The sequence below is a fragment of the Capra hircus genome, chromosome 3, assembly GCF_001704415.2.
Source record: "Capra hircus breed San Clemente chromosome 3, ASM170441v1, whole genome shotgun sequence".
Taxonomy (NCBI): domain Eukaryota; kingdom Metazoa; phylum Chordata; class Mammalia; order Artiodactyla; family Bovidae; genus Capra; species Capra hircus.
In genome coordinates this window covers 102801892-102819442 of record NC_030810.1, presented here as the reverse complement: position 1 = coordinate 102819442, position 17551 = coordinate 102801892, and the positions used below count along the sequence as shown (strand labels likewise).

The following is a 17551-nucleotide window of genomic DNA, read 5'->3' as shown; positions in this document are numbered from 1 at the left end:
GGAAAACCACCCACTTGATATTCTCTGGCACTGGCCCTATGACAGTGATGTCACCTGGGCCTAATTCCAATTGCCCCTCCCCTCTGGACCCAAAATAGGGCTTGTCTAGGGTAGGGGTGACCTACAGGCTTCCTGGAGTGTTTAATGAGCTACTTCTGAAGAAAGAATTGAGCCCTTTTGAGGTAGTGCCACTTTCCTGCTGCCTTTTTCCTCGGGATGGTTGTTTCCTCATGTGCTGTGGGACAGAGCACATTTGAGCAGATGAACAAGTGGGAAAGGAAGGGGATCAGATGAGCTGAAGTGGGCACGCCCTGTCCGCCTTATAATGCTAGATGCTAGAGAGCATGGGATTGACTGGTTATAGAGTCCTTGTCTGAAATGTCCTACACCCTTTTGTTCACCCCCCTGTCTTTCTCCCAACTCCATTAAACTACACACATTTGGAATTACTTAATTATCACCCCCACCACCACCACCAACCTCGCCCCTCTCTGACTGGTTGCTAATCTGGGTAAACCTGCTTTGCTTTCACCAACCACACCTTCACCCCTCTCCTATTTCAGAGATTTTCAAGAGCTAATTCCTCTTCTGGGATAAACTTTTCTCTCCACTCCACCCAGCCTTCGGAACATGGCCCTGCCCTCTTTCTTAACACAACTCTATCCCACCCCCACCTGAAAACCCGGCAGTCTTTTCTAACCACCTTTACCCCCAGCCCATTCAGGGAGCCCTCCAGGGTGAACACTTCCCCACCTCTTGCCTACTTCCTACTCCAGACCCAGAACCTTGAGAATCTTGCTGGCTGCAATGGTTTCCTTGCTTTGTGGCTCTGTATCTTTGTATGCGTGTGGAGGTGGGGGGGGGGGGGCTTTCTGTGCATCAGAAATGTGTCTGCTCAAAACAACAGTTAATGTTGTTTAGTCTCTCAGCTATATCTGACTCTTTGCGACCCCATGGTCTGCACACCAGACTTCCCTGTCCTTCACCATCTCCCGGAGCTTGCTCAAACTCATGTCCGATCAGCTGCTTATGCCATTTAACCATCTCGTCCTCTGTCATCCCCTTCTCCTCCTGCCTTCAAACGTTCCCAGCATCAGGGTCTTTTCTAATGAGTCAGCTCTTTGCATCAGGTGGCCAAAGTACTGGGGCTTCAGCTTCATCATCAGTCCTTCCAATGAATATTCAGGACTGATTTCCTTTAGGATAGACTGGTTGGATCTCTTTGTAATCCAAAGGACCCTCAAGAGTCTTCTCCAACATCACAGTTCAAAAGCATCAATTCAACAGTGTTCCCATAGTAATATCTGTATCCTCATTTGTTCAACAAACTTTGGACAAGTTCATGTCTCATTCTAGGAGCTTTCCCAGTATGAAGACCCCTTCCCCTCAGAGTAAGAACTCCCTAGGGTGAGGGACACAGCCTAGTTCAGAACCACTAGTTTAATGGAACTCTGAGATCTTCACTAGATCCATGCTTCTCAAGTGGTAACAGTTTGAGGCTGTGAGAGGTTAAATAACTCACCCAAGATCAAACAAGAGACCCCATGAGAAAAGGAATTTCACACAGAAATCCTGTGTTCATCTTTGTATTAATCCATCCTTTCTCCTAATGCCTACAGAGCAAATTAAGCTCAGGCAGGAAAATGACGAAAGGTAGAGAGGGGGAACTCAGCCTTCCTGGTTTGGAGCAGGACCCACTCAGTCCTGGGAAAGCATCATGTGAGTGGCAGTGTGAGGTCAGGAAGAGCCTTGCCTTTTGGGTGAGCCCTCAATATTTGCTAAGATAAATCCTCTTAAGTAGGAAAAATGCTACTGAATGTTTAAAGCGGCTCTGGGGATAAACAGAAGGTATTTCCAGCACTGCTAAAAATAGAAGGGGCATGAGTTAGCATAGGGCAAAGTAAGGGGCTCATCTAGTTTATCATCGCTCAGTGGACTGGGTCTGAGAGAAGGAGAGAAAGGCTGAAATGCTAAAATGACTGTTTTGAAGCAGAGTTGTTTTCATGTTGGAGGAAGTCCCAGGGGCATAGTGACAGAGCCTAGGTGCCCTTAACAGTAATAGCTTTGAGGATAGCAGAAGATACTTCTGAGCATCTGCCCAGGGATAGCTTCCCTCCACGATGGCCGGATCCTGGAGAGTCTCCTCACCATGAGCTTCTCTTTCTGGGGACATTAGAGCAGGGATTCCCTGAGGGTCCTTACACTGGCAATTTCCTCTGATGTACGCAACATGAAACTGAGGTCACTGCTTCAAAGCTGCCCTCAAAACACAATATGTTACTAGGTGTGGCCTTTGGAGAATCCTAGTCACCCTTAAACCCAGCTGTATAGATAGCTCCTCCTTCCTCTACCCCCAAACACATACCTAAATGTTTATGGAGCACATGCTGGCTGCACAGGTGGTCACCTCTTATGACCCCGAGTCCTAGATGGGCCTCCCACTGTGAGCCCATCACCCTTGGTCCACATCCATCCATGGCGCCTGGTAAGTAGTGGCTGCTGCGTGACTTGGCAATTATAGAATGACTGGCTGACTGACTGACTCAGTGAATGGGTGAATGAATGAATGAATGGCATCATCTGATTTTTGAGAAGTCTCTCTTCTTTTGAAATGAGTTGAAAGGGAGAGTAAGGGTTCAGCAAAGCTTAGGGACAGACAGCTTCCGCTGCCTTCTCCACCCAGGGTTCACAGTCAGCCGGTTTAACGCTCTGTCTCCCTCTGGGCTGCTACCAGCACCATGATGGCAGCTGAGCTCCTAGCCTCTCGCCTCACTTTAACACCCCTCTGGGCTTGGGCCAGGTCCCTCTCTTTACCCAAACTCCTTCTCACAGGCTCCTGACATAGGGGGCTTGGGGCAGAATCTGTTGCTACATTTGGTAAGATTCTCAGGCCTGAGGACCCTGCTTCCTGCTCTCTGTCCTGTGGTATCAGCCAGCCTGTCTCAGGCTCTGGAGGATCTGAACCCAGCTCTGGGTCTTGGCTCTGGATGTCAAAGAATTTCCCTGTCACCCAGTACCCCGCCTTGGCTGGGTTCTCCTGCCTGTCTTGACATGTGCTTCCTGCACTCCACCCCGCACTGCTCTGGATCCCGACTCTGTAACTTTCCCTTGACCCCTGACATCATTTTCCCCATTTGTTCATCTGAAGCTCACCAGTGGTTGGCATTAAGTCAGTTCTCCCTTTCAAAGAAGGTCTGCTTTTTACTATCAGGGTGGCGTTAGCCAGTGAACCTGGCCCCATACACTTCCCACACAAAGAAAAGGGGGACTGGGTGGTTTCTGATGGTGAATGCATCTCTCAGAAAGGGTCGGTTCCTTGACCTTTCACAGGAGGCTGCTGCTCCTCCCTCGTCAGAACCCAGCTCCCCTCTGGGCCAGCTGGGGGATCTTTCCTCCACTAGCTTGCTCCGAGTGTGGAGCTAGTTCCTCACTCGTGCACAGAGTAAGGAAGGGGACCCCCACACTTGAGAACACAGTGATCACACTCTTCCTTTGCTGACTGAGGTCACTCCCTCCCCCTTTACTTCCCCAGGGCCCAGAGCACGCAGGGACTGACTTGCCAGATTCGAAAGCTCATCATGTTAGCACAGGAACCCGTATTTAAAATACGGGAGCGTCTAGAAACACGTGAGTTTCGCTGTCACCCTGACCACTGTGAGGAGCTCAGGAGACCAGAATGTTGACCGCCCGCCGTGCATTTCAGGCTCGGATGGTTAAAGGAAAACAAGGTCTCTATGACACACAGTGCCCCCATCTATAAAAGACGAGGAGGAGAGGAAACACCAGACCCAGGTGTTTAGAAGCCTCCTGGATGCTTCGGCACGGGAGGCAAGAGAAGCAGTGGTTGCTGGCATGAATGGTGAGCTGGAAAGAGCGTGGAAGTCCTAGTGCTGTAGAGCCTCTACCCAGCCCAGTCCCCAGGGAGCAAGAGAGAGGCGGAGTATGGAAGGGACACGGTCCAGGCAAGAAGCGTCTTTCTTTATTGGGATATGGCTGATTTACAATGGTGTGCTAGTTTCAGTGTGTTAGTCACTCCGTTCTGTCCCACTCATTGTGACCCCATGGGCTGTAGCCCGCCAGGAGTGTTAGTTTGAGTTATGCGGCAAAGTGAGTCAGTAATATATATATCCACTTTTTTTTTTTTTTTCCAGATTCTTTTCCCATGTAGATCGTTACCGACTTCTGAGTAGAGCTCTCTGTGCTATTCAGTAGATCATTGTTAGGTATCTATTTTATATACAGTAGTGTGTATACGGCAATCTCAGTCTCCCAGTTTACCCCTCCCCATCTCCTTTCCCCCCTGGTAACAAGAGTTTGTTTTCTGTATCTGTGACTCTGTTTATGTTTTTATAGATAAGTTCATCTGTAACATTTTTAAAAGATTTCTCATATAAATGATATCATATGATATTTGTCTTTTTTTTTTTCCTTACTTGCTTCCTTCCTGACAACCTCTAGGTCCATCCATGTTGCTGCAAATGGCATCATTTTGTTCTTTTTTATGACTGAGTGATGTTCCATTGCCTATATCTACTATATACATTGTATATATCTATATCTATCTATCTATATAGCTATATAGACCACATATGCTATATTCACTCCTCTGTTGCTGAACATCTAGGTTGCTTTCATGTCTTGGCTATTATAAATAGTGCTTCATGGCTTCTTTAGTGGAAGAATCGGATAGAAACCTGCCTTCCTAAGAACAGAGTTCTTTCCCCTCCCTCTTTTCTTTCCCCTGAAAGGATGGATAAAAAATTTAAATCTGGCCTCTTTTACTTGAGGTAGGAAGAAAGAAAGGGCCAAGGCTTAGTGTCTGGCCCAGTTGTTCTGCTCCTGTTGGTCAGATGACCTTGAGCAAATTACCGAACCTTTCTGCACTTCAATACCCTATTTTTTTTTTTAATAATAGGAACTTTAATTGTATTTCACAAGATTACTGTAAAGGTTAAGTGAAATGATGCTTCAAACACTATTAGGATGAATGGATGTTGTACATAGTCATTCTTGCTAATTTGTCGGTTTCCTTTCACTTCAAATCTCATGAATCTTCTTTCTCTTGTCTGTGTGTTTTTCCTTTTCTTCTCTCAGTGTGTGTGTGTGTAAAACGGAGAGAAGGGACCCAAGGACAGGGTGCCCTTCGAGAGTGGGACCACATGCTCGGGCTTTATGGATGCTTCATCTCCTCTCATTTCTTCTATGACACTTTCGGATGTACATGTTTCTCAGATTATATACAAGGTATTGGATAGTGGCAATGACCACACAGTCCATACTTTATTCAAGTTGGAGTGCAGGGGGTGGCTAAAGTTGGTAATCACACAATGATGTGGACATGCCCTTGGTAAGGAAATGGGGGCAGAAAAATGTAAAGCAACTCTCCCAAGAGGTCATAAAAGTAGGATGTGCCAGGACACAGTCCCTTAACAACTTTGCCATATTGCTTTTCAATACTTGTGGGATATTCTATACGCTGGAGAGCTACTCTGAGAAGGAGGAGAGGGAGGATAGGACAAGGATTAGGACAAGGAGAAGAAGAGGGAGCGGAGGGAGGAGGGGGAATCCTGGCTGGGTCCTGACATTCTCACACAGCTGAACAAGCATTTGCCTATCTGTTGCCTTGTCTAGACAGAGTTTCTCTATCTTGAAACAGCAGTAGGATAGGGTATAGATGGTCAAAGACATACACAGAGAGAAAGAGAGGCTACTGAGTTTTGAAATGGAATCAGGGATGGTTCAGATTTATATCATAGATAAACGCTCCCCCACTGATCACTCATTGCCCCTTGGGCTGTTGGAAGGGCAGACTGATAACCACATGACTAAGCATCTTTAGACAGAGAGTCCAAAACCCTGTTGGAGGTGACTGCTGTTTGTAGTTGTTGGTTCCTTATTGTTTGTTCAGCTGTGCCTGCTTCATCACTGACCCACCTCTACACAAAACACCTCCAGAGTGCAGAATGGCATCTAGATGTCACAGATTTGAGGGGTCTTTCATGGTGGTCCAGTGGCTAAGACTCTCCTTTCCCAATGCTTGGGCCCAATTTCAATTCCTGGTCAGGGAACTAGACCTCAATGCTGCAACTAAAGATCTCATGCACCACGACTAAGACCTGGCACAACCAAATAAATAAATATTTTTTTAAAAACAACAATAAATTAAAAAATACAGATCACACATTTGAAAACATAAAGTCTTGTGTTCAAGTTCTAGCTCTGCTCCTTACTAGCTGTGTGTGCGTGTGTGTGTGTGTGTGTGTGTGTGTGTGTGTGTGTGTGTGAGACAGAGAGAGAGAGAGAGAGAGAGAGAGAGAGAGATTGGAAAAGTTTCTTAATAATAATAGCTCCTATTTGATTAGGGTTTCCCTGGTGGCTCAGTGGTGAAGAATCTGCTTGCCAATGCAGGAGACCCAGGAGACCCTGGGTTCAGTTCCTGAGTTGGGAAGATCCCTTGGAGAAGACATGGCATCTACATAGAGTTAGACTTTGTTCTAGGCACTTGACAGTAATCCCCACAACGTCACTGCTAGGAGTAGGTCATGAAAACCATTCTACAGATGTGGAAGCTAAAGCACAGAGAATGTCCCTTGCCCAAGTTTACATGGTAAATAGGTGGAAGGGCCAAGAAGCAAATTTAGCATTGTGACTTTGAGACCTTAATCAACCTCAATTTATCTTAAATCCTTGGGTTAGCAACAATAAGATTTGCTTCCAGAGCTACTATTCAGTGAGATTATATATGTAAAGTGACTATCGTAGTGAGTGTAGCGCAGCAGATAGATTCTAGATATCAAGTACATTGCTTCTCCTGAGAGTCTGAAGTACATCTGTTGTTAGAAACTCATCTTCAGTGACTCAGAACATCCCATGATTGTCTTGATTTATGGAGTAGTCAGCCATTTATTTAACACATAGTTGCTGAATGACAACCACATGTCAAGCATGGAATCCCAGCCTATATGAAGTCTGGTAGAGAAGGGGGCAGCCTTCTGTGAGCTTCTGGGACTCAGTACCCATCAGTGAGGAATGTTCCCCTAACTACCTAAGCATAAGAGTCACTTGGGGTGCTTGTTAAAATACAGCAACAATCTATTCATCTTCATGTAATACGAGTAGCCAGAGGACGCCCGGGGATCTGTATTTCTAAAGTGCTCATAGGGTGGTTTCTGTGATCAGATAAGTTGGGAAACACTAGATTCAAAACCCAATGATTTTTCTTTCTTGATTGAAATGAACATTATCTGGTGTCTTTAAAAATATCCCTATGGACTCCACTTGAGATTTATTTAATCAGTCAATTAAGAAAAAAAAAAAGTCCTCAGAGGCAAGCAGGTTTGAAAATCATTGCTCCAACAGAATATCTCAGCTCTTAGGACTTTAATGCAGACAAGGATCCCCAGTCCATAACTCCTTCAGGTGGAAGGAGGTACAGGGTGGTGCTAATTTACTGGGGCACTTGTTGATGTTGATGTTGATGCAACTAGATGCCCGTGGATGTGAGTGTTTGGCCTAAGGATATTGGGAAGCTTGGAAAGCAATTAAATCCCATTCAAAGAAGGCTAAGTACTTCCACATACCCTTGAACCCCCACCTTCCCTCCAGGGAATCATCAAAAGACAGGCTCAGCCTGGTTTGCCTGGGCTGGTTTTGGACTCAGTGGCCTGGAGCCAAGAGATGGTTCTGCCTGTATACCACCACGCTTATGATAGTGAGAATTTTTGGTGGTGTAAGGGAAGCAAGACTTTACCTCTACCCATTTTAGGTTTTTAGCTAGGACTCCTTTTTTTAAAAAAAAAAAAAAAAAAAAAAAAGATCAACAAGAGGAAATCAGTTTATTAACGTGCACAGCGCACTTCACTCTAAAACAAAAAGTAACTCAAAGCTGTGGCCCAAGACTGTGGCTTGTAGAGCATCTTCAACAAAGACCAATACATTTATAGAGAAATGACAGGACAAAGGAAAGCAATTTTAGGCTTCCAAGGGCAGCAGACTGTGGGAAGGTAAATAAACGGGCGGGAACTAATGGGGGAAGTTTGGTTTGCAGATTCCTCTCCTGCCATCTCTGGTCTGACGAGATTCTATCTCCAGTACTAGAATTTATATTCTGCTTTTAGGCCAAAAGGGGCAGGGCAGGGGGTTGGATTTTTCTGTGTTTGCTGTTTCTTAATTGCCTTCAGCTTGAAATAATTTTTTTATGTCAAAGAGGTGTATCTGGAGTGACATATTCTTATTTCCTTCAGTGGATTAGAGGTCTATACCTCCCACCTCCAGGAAGTTTCTGGAAGGGCCAAATTATGAACTTTGGAGTCCCAAAGTCCTGAAAATTATAGCTTTTCACCTCCCTCCTTCCTCCGCCAATTCAAAATAAATCTTCATTTTTCAAAACCTAAAATGCACAGTTGTAGCTTTTAAAAAATATTTTTTGGTTTACTTTCATCTGAAATTGTTCATAAATCTGACATTCTTTCTTTTAAAAAAAGTCTTTATTGAATTTGTTACAATATTGCTTCTGTTTTATGTTTTTGGGGTTTTTTTTTTTTTTTTTTTTGGCCATGAGACATGTGGGATCTTAGCTTCCTGACCAGGATTTGAACCTGCACCTCCTGCATTGGAAGGTGAAGTCCTAACCACTGGACTGCCAGGGAAGTCCCCTGACCTCATTTTCATTTGTTTATTCTCATTTTCTGGGCCTTGCCCATGCCCAGAACATGTGGACTTTACATATTAGATCAGCCGATCCACTCTTAAGGGAATAGAGAGGGTGGGGTAGGGAATAGCACTTACAAAAGTACAAAGCACCCCTCACTTCAATTGTCCATGGGGTTTTCCAGGCAAGAATATGCCATTTCCTTCTCCAGGGAATCTTCCCGACTCAGGAATTGAACTCGCGTCTCCTGTGTCTCCTGCGTTGCAGCAGGCAGATTCTTTACTTGCTGAGCCGTTGAGGAAGCCCTACCCCAATGCATGGATCCACCTAATTGTTGGGCAGAAAGAAAACATCCAATTCAACTTCTCATTTTATGGACAAAGGACCCAGGTTAAGGGACTTACTGAAAAAATCATAGGTCTATTTAGTAGCAGAGCCAAAACAAGGACCCCTGTCTCTTCTTTCCTGGACCCGAGTGCTCTCCACACTGGGAAAGAGACAATTTACAATTAGCATAGATTCCTGAGCCAGAAAAGAGACTTCCATATGGCCGCTCTCTAGGCAGAAGGGTATCCTTATACTAATGTTTTGGAGCTACCTTCCCCAGTTGTAAAAGATGGTTGTTAAGATCAACCATTTATTGAACATATACAATATCCAGTCAATTTATAGATATTATCACCACAAAAATTCTGCAAATAAGTGTTATTAAACCATTACAGTTTTTCACATACGAGAAAACTAAGTCTCAGGATCTAAGTGACTGGATGCAGTTGGACAGCTAAGAAACAAGAGATCCTGAGATTCAATGCTGTTCAGTCTGACTACAGAACCCATGTCCTTTTCTCCAAAGGAATTGTCAGAACATCTCCAATGCAGATACCCATGCCTGGGCGCTTGGCCTCTAAGGGGCTCTTGGCCAGAAGAGGCAGTGGCAGAGAATAGGAGCCGACCAGGTTTGTGTTCACCCAGTTGGGCAAGTGGATCGGATAGGGCATTGTTTTGCTCTGAGGTAAAGAGAATTTTCCCGGCAAGTGGAGGAAGAGGAATAGCAAGAGACAATGGCAATGAGCCTTCACCCTCCATTTCTGTAGTATTTAGAGTTCTAAGTACACTTTCCTTTCTGCAGAAGAACAGAAATATTGTTTTAATCTGATTGATTTATTTTGAACGGGCTTTGAAGACATGATCGGAGAGGAAAGTAGCGAAGTACACACAGGAACATTGGGGGGAAAAAAGGATTATTTTTCAAGTAAATTAAGATTGTAAATATAACCTTTAGGGATGGTATAGGGAGGGAGGGGGGGTTCAGGATGGGGAACACATGTGTACCTGTGGTGAATTCATGTTGATGTATGGCAAAACCAATACAATACTGTGAAGTAATTAACTTTCAATTAAATAAATTTATATTAAAAAAATTGGAAGCAGGATATTATATTGGAAACTCTGTGTATGCCAAGTCGCTTCAGTCGTGTAAAGCATTTTGTGACTCCATGGACTGTCGCCTGCTAGGCTCCTTTGTCCATGGGATTCTCCAGGCAAGAGTACTGGAGTGGGTTCCCATTTCCTCTTCCAGGAGATCTTCCTGACCCAGGGATCAAACCTGCATCTCCTGCATTGCAGGCAGATTCTTTACCACTGAGCCACGAGGGAAGACCCGTGCAGGAAACTGCATGCAGTTCAATGAAGTTTCACAAAGCGGCTGCATCCGTTTACCTAGGACCCAGGTAAAGACGTAGCATTTGACCAGTGTCCCCTGCTACAGCCTTCCTCTCACCTTCTATCATTCTGACTCTGTAAATAGAATCATTCAATATGTGCTTTCAATGTCTGCATTCTTTCCCTCAAGGCTGTATTTATGGGATTTGCCCATGCTATGTAGGATAATGTGTCTCATGTCATTGTTCTGTAGCATCGCATTGTATGATTAAATGGGTATTTAGAATATTTTTGGCTTGGGCTTATTACAAATTCTGCTGCTATGAGCATCTTCATACATGTGCTTTAGTGTCATATGCATACATTTCTGTTGTGTATACCCTAAAGAATGAACTTGCTGGGATGAGATGTGTATGCTCAATGTTAGAAAGTGCTGTGCAATAGTTTTTCAAAGTGGCTGTCCCATGCAGGCTCCCATCAACAGTGTATGGGAGTTCCGGTTTATTCATTTCTTATGAGAACCTAGTATTGTCTGTGTTTTTAATTTTAGCTAATATGTTGAATTGTGAAAAGAAATCCAAAAAAAGCAAAATGGCTGTCTGGGGAGGCCTTACAAATAGCTGTGGAATGAAGAGAAGTGAAAAGCAAAGGAGAAAAGGAAAGATACAACCAACTGAATGCAGAGTTCCAAAGAATAGCAAGAAGAGATAAGAAAGCCTTCCTCAGGGATCAATGCAAAGAAATAGAGGAAAACAACAGAATGGGAAAGACTAGAAATCTCTTCAAGAAAATTAGAGATACCAAAGGAACATTTCATGCAAAGATGGGCTCGATAAAGGACAGAAATGGTCTGGACCTAACAGAAGCAGAAGATATTAAGAAGAGGTGGCAAGAATATACAGAAGAACTGTACAAAAAACATCTTCATGACCCAGATAATCACAATGGTGTGATCACTCACACTCACCTAGAGCCAGACATCCTGGAATGTGAAGTCAATTGGGCCTTAGAAAGTATCACTATGAACAAAGCTAGTGGAGGTGATGGAATTCCAGTTGAGCTGTTTCAAATCCTGAAAGATGATGCTGTAAAAGTGCTGCACTCAATATGCCAGCAAATTTGGAAAACTCAGCAGTGGCCACAGGACTGGAAAAAGTCAGTTTTTGTGCCAATCCTAAAGACAGGCAATGCCAAAGAATGCTCAAATGACCGCAAAATTTCACTCATCAAACACACTGGTAAAGTAATGCTCAAAATTCTACAAGCCAGGCTTCAGCAGTACATGAACAGTGAACTTCCAGATGTTCAAGCTGGTTTTAGAAAAGGCAGAGGAACCAGAGATCAAATTGCCAACATCTGCTGAATCATCGAAAAAGCAAGAGAGTACCAGAAAAACATCTATTTCTGCTTTATTCACTATGCCAAAGCCTTTGACTGTGTGGATCACAATAAACTGAAAAAATTCTTTGTGATATGGGAAACCAGACCACCTGACCTGCCTCTTGAGAAACCTATCTGCGGGTCAAGAAGCAACAGTTAGAACTGGACATGGAACAACAGACTGGTTCCAAATAGGAAAAGGAGTATGTCAAGGCTGTATATTGTCACCCTGCTTATTTAACTTCTATGCAGAGTACATCATGAGAAACGCTGGAGTGGAAGAAGCACAAGCTGGAATCAAGATTGCTGGGAGAAATATCAATAACCTCATATATGCAGATGACACCACCCTTATGGCAGAAAGGGAAGAGGGACTAAAAAGCCTCATGATGAAAGTGAAAGTGGAGAGTGAAAAAGTTGGCTTAAAGCTCAACATTCAGAAAATGAAGATCATGGCATCTGGTCCCATCACTTCATGGGAAATAGATGGGGAAACAGTGGAAACAGTGTCAGACTTTATTTTGGAGGCTCCAAAATCACTGCAGATGGTGCCTGCAGCCATGAAATTAAAAGATGCTTACTCCTTGGAAGGAAAGTTAGGACAAACCTAGATAGCATATTCAAAAGCAGAGACATTACTTTGCCGACTGAGGTCCGTCTAGTCAAGGCTATGGTTTTTCCTGTGGTCATGTATGGATGTGAGAGTTGGACTGTGAAGAAGGCTGAGTGCTGAAGAATTGATGCTTTTGAGCTGTGGTATTGGAGAAGACTCTTGAGAGTCCCTTGGACTGCAAGGAGATCCAACCAGTCCATTCTGAAGGAGATTAGCCCTGGGTGTTCTTTGGAAGGAATGATGCTAAAGCTGAAACTCCAGTATTTTGGCCAGCTGATGCAAAGAGTTGACTCATTGGGAAAGACTGATGCTGGGAGGGACTGGGGGCAGGAGGAGAAGGGGACGACCGAGGATGAGATGGCTGAATGGCATCACTGACTCGATGGACGTGAGTCTGAGTGAACTCCAGGAGTTGGTGATGGACAGGGAGGCCTGGCGTGCTGCAGATCATGGGGTTCCAAAGAGTCGGACATGACTGAGCGACTGAACTGAACTGAACGGAACCATGCTTTCATTATAATTTGCATATCTCTGAAGATATCAGGGATAGTGTTCAGCATCTTTTTATACAATTATTGCTCACTCTCTCTCATGACCTGTTCAAATCTTTGCCCAATTTTCTAGTGGGTTACCTAAAAAATAGTAGGTTTTATTGATCTAGGAGTCCTTTTGGAGAAGGCAAGGTCACCCCACTCCAGTACTCTTGCCTGGAAAATCCCATGGACGGAGGATCCTGGTAGGCTGAAGTCCATGAGATAGCAAAGAGTCGGATACGACTGAGCGACTTCACTTTCACTTTTCACTTTCATGCATTGGAGAAGGAAATGGCAACCCACTCCAGTGTTCTTGCCTGGAGAATCCCAGGGATATGGGAGCCTGGTGGGCTGCCGTCTGTGGGGTCGCACAGAGTCGGATACGACTGAAGCGACTTGGCAGCAGCAGCAGCAGCAGCAGCAGCAGGAGTCCTTTATATATTCTGAATACAATGTTTATCTATTTTATATCTTATATTACATAAGTGAACATAATTATATTTTATATCTATACTGCATACAAACATCCATACACATATGCATGCATACACATGAATATGCATATGTGTATATATATGTGTGTGTATCCAGTTTTCCAAGTCTGTGTCTTTGTGTATATTTTGCTGAAATTTGTAGTTTTAATGTAACAAAATTAAATTTTATATAGATGACACTTTTGTGCTGTTTAGTAAATTTTTGCTTATACCAAGCTCTTCTATGTTTTCTTCCAAAATCATATATTTTTAATTTTCAAATTCAGATCTACAGTTTATCAAGGTTTACTTTTGTGAATGTGTAAGGTGGGGGTTAACATGTATCTGAATATTATGGACATATGAATATCCACTTGACATATCACCATTTATTAAAAAATACTCTTCTAATTTTTGTAATGCTATTTACTTTTTGTAATGAGTCAGATGATTGTTTGTATGAATCTGTTACGTGGTAATAGAGTCTTCCAGCACATGACATAGCATGTATCTTCATTTTTTAGTTCTTTTGTTTCAATGATGTTTTCTGTTTTTAGTATAGAGGTCTCATATATCTTTCAATGAATTATTTATTATATAAATTATTATTTATTTTAAATTTATTTAAGACAAATGATGCCTTTTGTTTCTTTCCTGCTCCCCAGCTTTATTGAGATACAAATGATATATAATATTGCATAAGTTTAAGGTGTACAATATGATTTGATACACAGACATATATTATGAGATATTCATCTCTATTTTCATTGAAGTTAAAAACTAACAAAATGAAAAGGGCACAGATTTTCAGTATAGCTCAGTGAGTTTTGCTTATGCATATGCACCCACATAGCCATCACCCACAGGAGGGAGAATACTTCTGGAAGCTGGGAAAGCTCCACTGTGTCCCCTCCAGGCAGTAATCTCTCCAAGGATGACCACTATTCTATTTTCTATCATAACAGATTGGTTTTTCCTGGCCTTACAGTTTTAAACTTCCAGTCTGGTGTATTCCCCAAAACCCTTCTCCTTGACAGTTCGTACACTCCAATCACTGTCTTATAAAACTACTGAAAACTCTACTCTTCAGAAACTTTCTGCTGAGGTTTTTAGTATCTTGACCTGTACATTCCCCCATTCACTAAACTTTCACAATATGGAAAACTGAAGCCTGAAGCCCCTCAAAGCATCTACCACCTCTTTTGGTTTCTCTGTCTCCCCGCGAGTCTTCCATAGTAGAAAGTCCAGCTTTTCATTCTTCTACTCATGTTCAGAATTCACAAATGGTACCAGGGTTACAAAGTACAGCTCACCTCTTAAGTTCTCTTCTCTCTGGAGTTTTTGGGACCCCAGCCAACTTCAGATATTTATAAATTTCTTTTAGCTTTTATTAGACTGCTGGTTGGCCACAAGCAACACCATTTCACTCAGAATCAGAAGTTCTAGCTTTATTTGGAAAAGCCAGTCATTGTGCAATTGGGAAATATTAAGAATAGTAATATCCTAGACTTCAAGGTTTCATAATATAATAGGGGAAAGAAACACATAAAAGTGAACTATAATGCAAAAAACAATTATATGCATGATTCATAAAATAAAGTAATTATATTACTTAAAAATAGAAATCTATGTGTCATAAGAGCTTGTGGGAGGTTTCAGTTCTTTCTAGATGTCGAGTGAGTTTCCATGGAAAAATCTGGACTGGACCTTTAAAACCAAAGGATCTCCTACAGGGCAAAGTGAAGAACTGGTACTCTAGGCAGAAGGAGCAGTGTAAACCAAAAAACAGAGGCATCATAGCTGAATGATGCATTTGGGAAAAAGTAATTACCTCATTCTGCAGCATTGTGGTATATTCTGAGTCTTGTAGGGGGGTTTTGGAGTAGTCCAGTAATTTTTATATTTCAGAGTATATAGGAATTATGGGAGAGCTTTTACATTTTCTCTTTGGTCCCTGATGTTGAACCAAAGGATGTATGATGTCCCTTTGGGTTCTGACATTATGTTACTTTATGTGAAGGGGATCATAGAAAAAGCAAGAGAATTTCAGAAAAACATCTACTTCTACTGCATTGATTATGTTAAAGTCTTTGACTGTGGATCACAATAAACTATGGAAAATTCTTCAAGATATGGGAATACCAGACCACCTTACCTGCCTTCCTGAAAAATCTGTATGACAGTCAAGGAGCAACAGTTAGAAATTGACATGGAACAAAGGACTAGTTCAAAATGGGAAAGGAGTACATCAAGGCTGTATATTGTCACCCTGCTTATTTAACTTCTGTGCAGAGTACATCAAGCGAAATGCTGGGCTGGATGAAGCGCAAGCTGGAATCAAGATTGCCAGGAGAAATATCAATAACCTCAGATACACACCACCTTTATTGCAGAAAGCAAAAAGAAACTAAAGAGCCTCTTGATGAAAGTGAAAGAAGAGAGTGGAAAAGCTAGCTTAAAACTCAACATTCAAAAAACAAAGATCATGGCATCTGGTCCCATCACTTCATGACAAATAGGTGGGGAAACAATGGAAACAGTGAGAGACTTTATTTTCTTGGGCTCCAAAATCACTGCAGATGGTGACTTCAGCCATGAAATTAAAAGACACTTGCTCCTTGGAAGAAAAGCTATGACCAACCTAGACAATATATTAAAAAGCAGAGGTGTTGCTTTGCTGACAAAGGCCCATCTAGTCAAAGCTATGGTTTTTCCAGTAGGCATGCATGGATGTGAGAGTTGGATGATAAAGAAAGCTGAGTATCAAAGAATTGATGCTTTTGAACTGTGGTGTTGGAGAAGACTCTTGAGAGTCCCTTGGACAGCAAGGAGATCAAACCTTAGGACTGACTATCCTAAAGGAGATCAGTCCTGAATATTCTTTGGAAGGACTGATGCTGAAGTTGAAGCTCCAATCATTTGGCCACCTGATGTGAAGAACTGGCTCATTGGAAAAGACCCTGATGCTGGGAAAGATTGAAGGCAGAAGGAGAAGGGATGACAGAGGTTGAGATGGTTGGATGGCATCACTGATCGATGGACATGAGTTTGAGCAAGCTCTGGGAGTTGGGGATGGACAGGGAAGCCTGGCATGCTGCAGTCCATGGGGTTGCAAAGAGTCAGACATGACTGAGTGACTGAACTGAACTGGTGTGAAGGGAAGCCGGGAATGAACAAATTATCTTCCTTCTACCACATGTATGAATGAGATTTTCATATTTAAGACATTGTTACTTTGTGAATCTTTGCTTGGTGGCATTAAATAAATAATGTGTTTCCTTATGGAGGAGATGAGTTCTTCATACTCACAGAGGGCTAAGATTTTGTCCTTGGCCACTGGTGTCCAAGGCATAGTGTCTCTCCCCCTTACTGAGCTAATGACTGGGGATTCAGGCGACACCAGAACTCACTGTTTCAGTCACTCCTCTTAATGGAAGTCTAAGGACGTCTGTCATCTCTGGAACCCCAAAGTCTGAGTGAAAAGACTTGCAGGGGCCTTCCGGGTAGATATCAAAAGCCATGTCTGTGTGACTGAGAATCTGGTTGGAGCTTTGGTGGAGGGAAGGGACCTGCTAAGATATACCAGCATTTCTGCTCAACAGAAGAGTTAATAACAGATGCAAGGACCAGGGCTCAGAAGGGCTATCAAATAATTCTTTGGCTTAGAAGCATTCACCTCTGAATCTTAACTGTTTTTTAGACCATTATGACTTTCCTGGTTAATGCCTGTAACCCACTAAGTTTTAAGTACTGACTATTTCTAAATATTAGCCATAGATGGTCATTTGAAGGGGAAAAGGAAAAGATAATATTATTTCTTTTCAGGCCAGTGTGTTAAATGAAGAAGCAATATATGACTGCTGTTGCCCAACTGGAATTCAGTAAGCAAATCCCAAAGGAAGAGCGAAACTCTAAGAAGGAAAATCTGACTAAGTTTAGCATCTCCCACCCACACAAGGTCTCTCCTTCCAAGTCTCTCATCTCTTTTTATATCGGGAAGTTTTGCTACTTTTTTCTAGTGTAGGAAGCCAGTCTCAGACCAGAGTTAGGAATCCAGCTGTAAAATCAAGTCTTCTTTCACGGCTGCATAAAATTGGACTAACTGACAAAATCAACTGTAAAACTGCACAAACTCTGTACTTGGCTATCCCTGGGAAAGCTTTTCCCTATGTGAGAAAATAGACTGAAACTCAGGATAGACTCTCAGGAGAGCTCTGGAATTCATGCTGGAATCTGCTAT

The 17551-nt window shown here is 42.8% G+C and overlaps 1 long non-coding RNA gene across 1 annotated transcript; it reads left to right on the top strand.

The window, feature by feature from the left end:
- LOC108635660 lies at positions 2371-17535 on the top strand. The gene is made up of 3 exons (XR_001917915.1): positions 2371-2485; positions 10230-10380; positions 17137-17535. It is a non-coding gene; the product is annotated as an uncharacterized LOC108635660 (long non-coding RNA).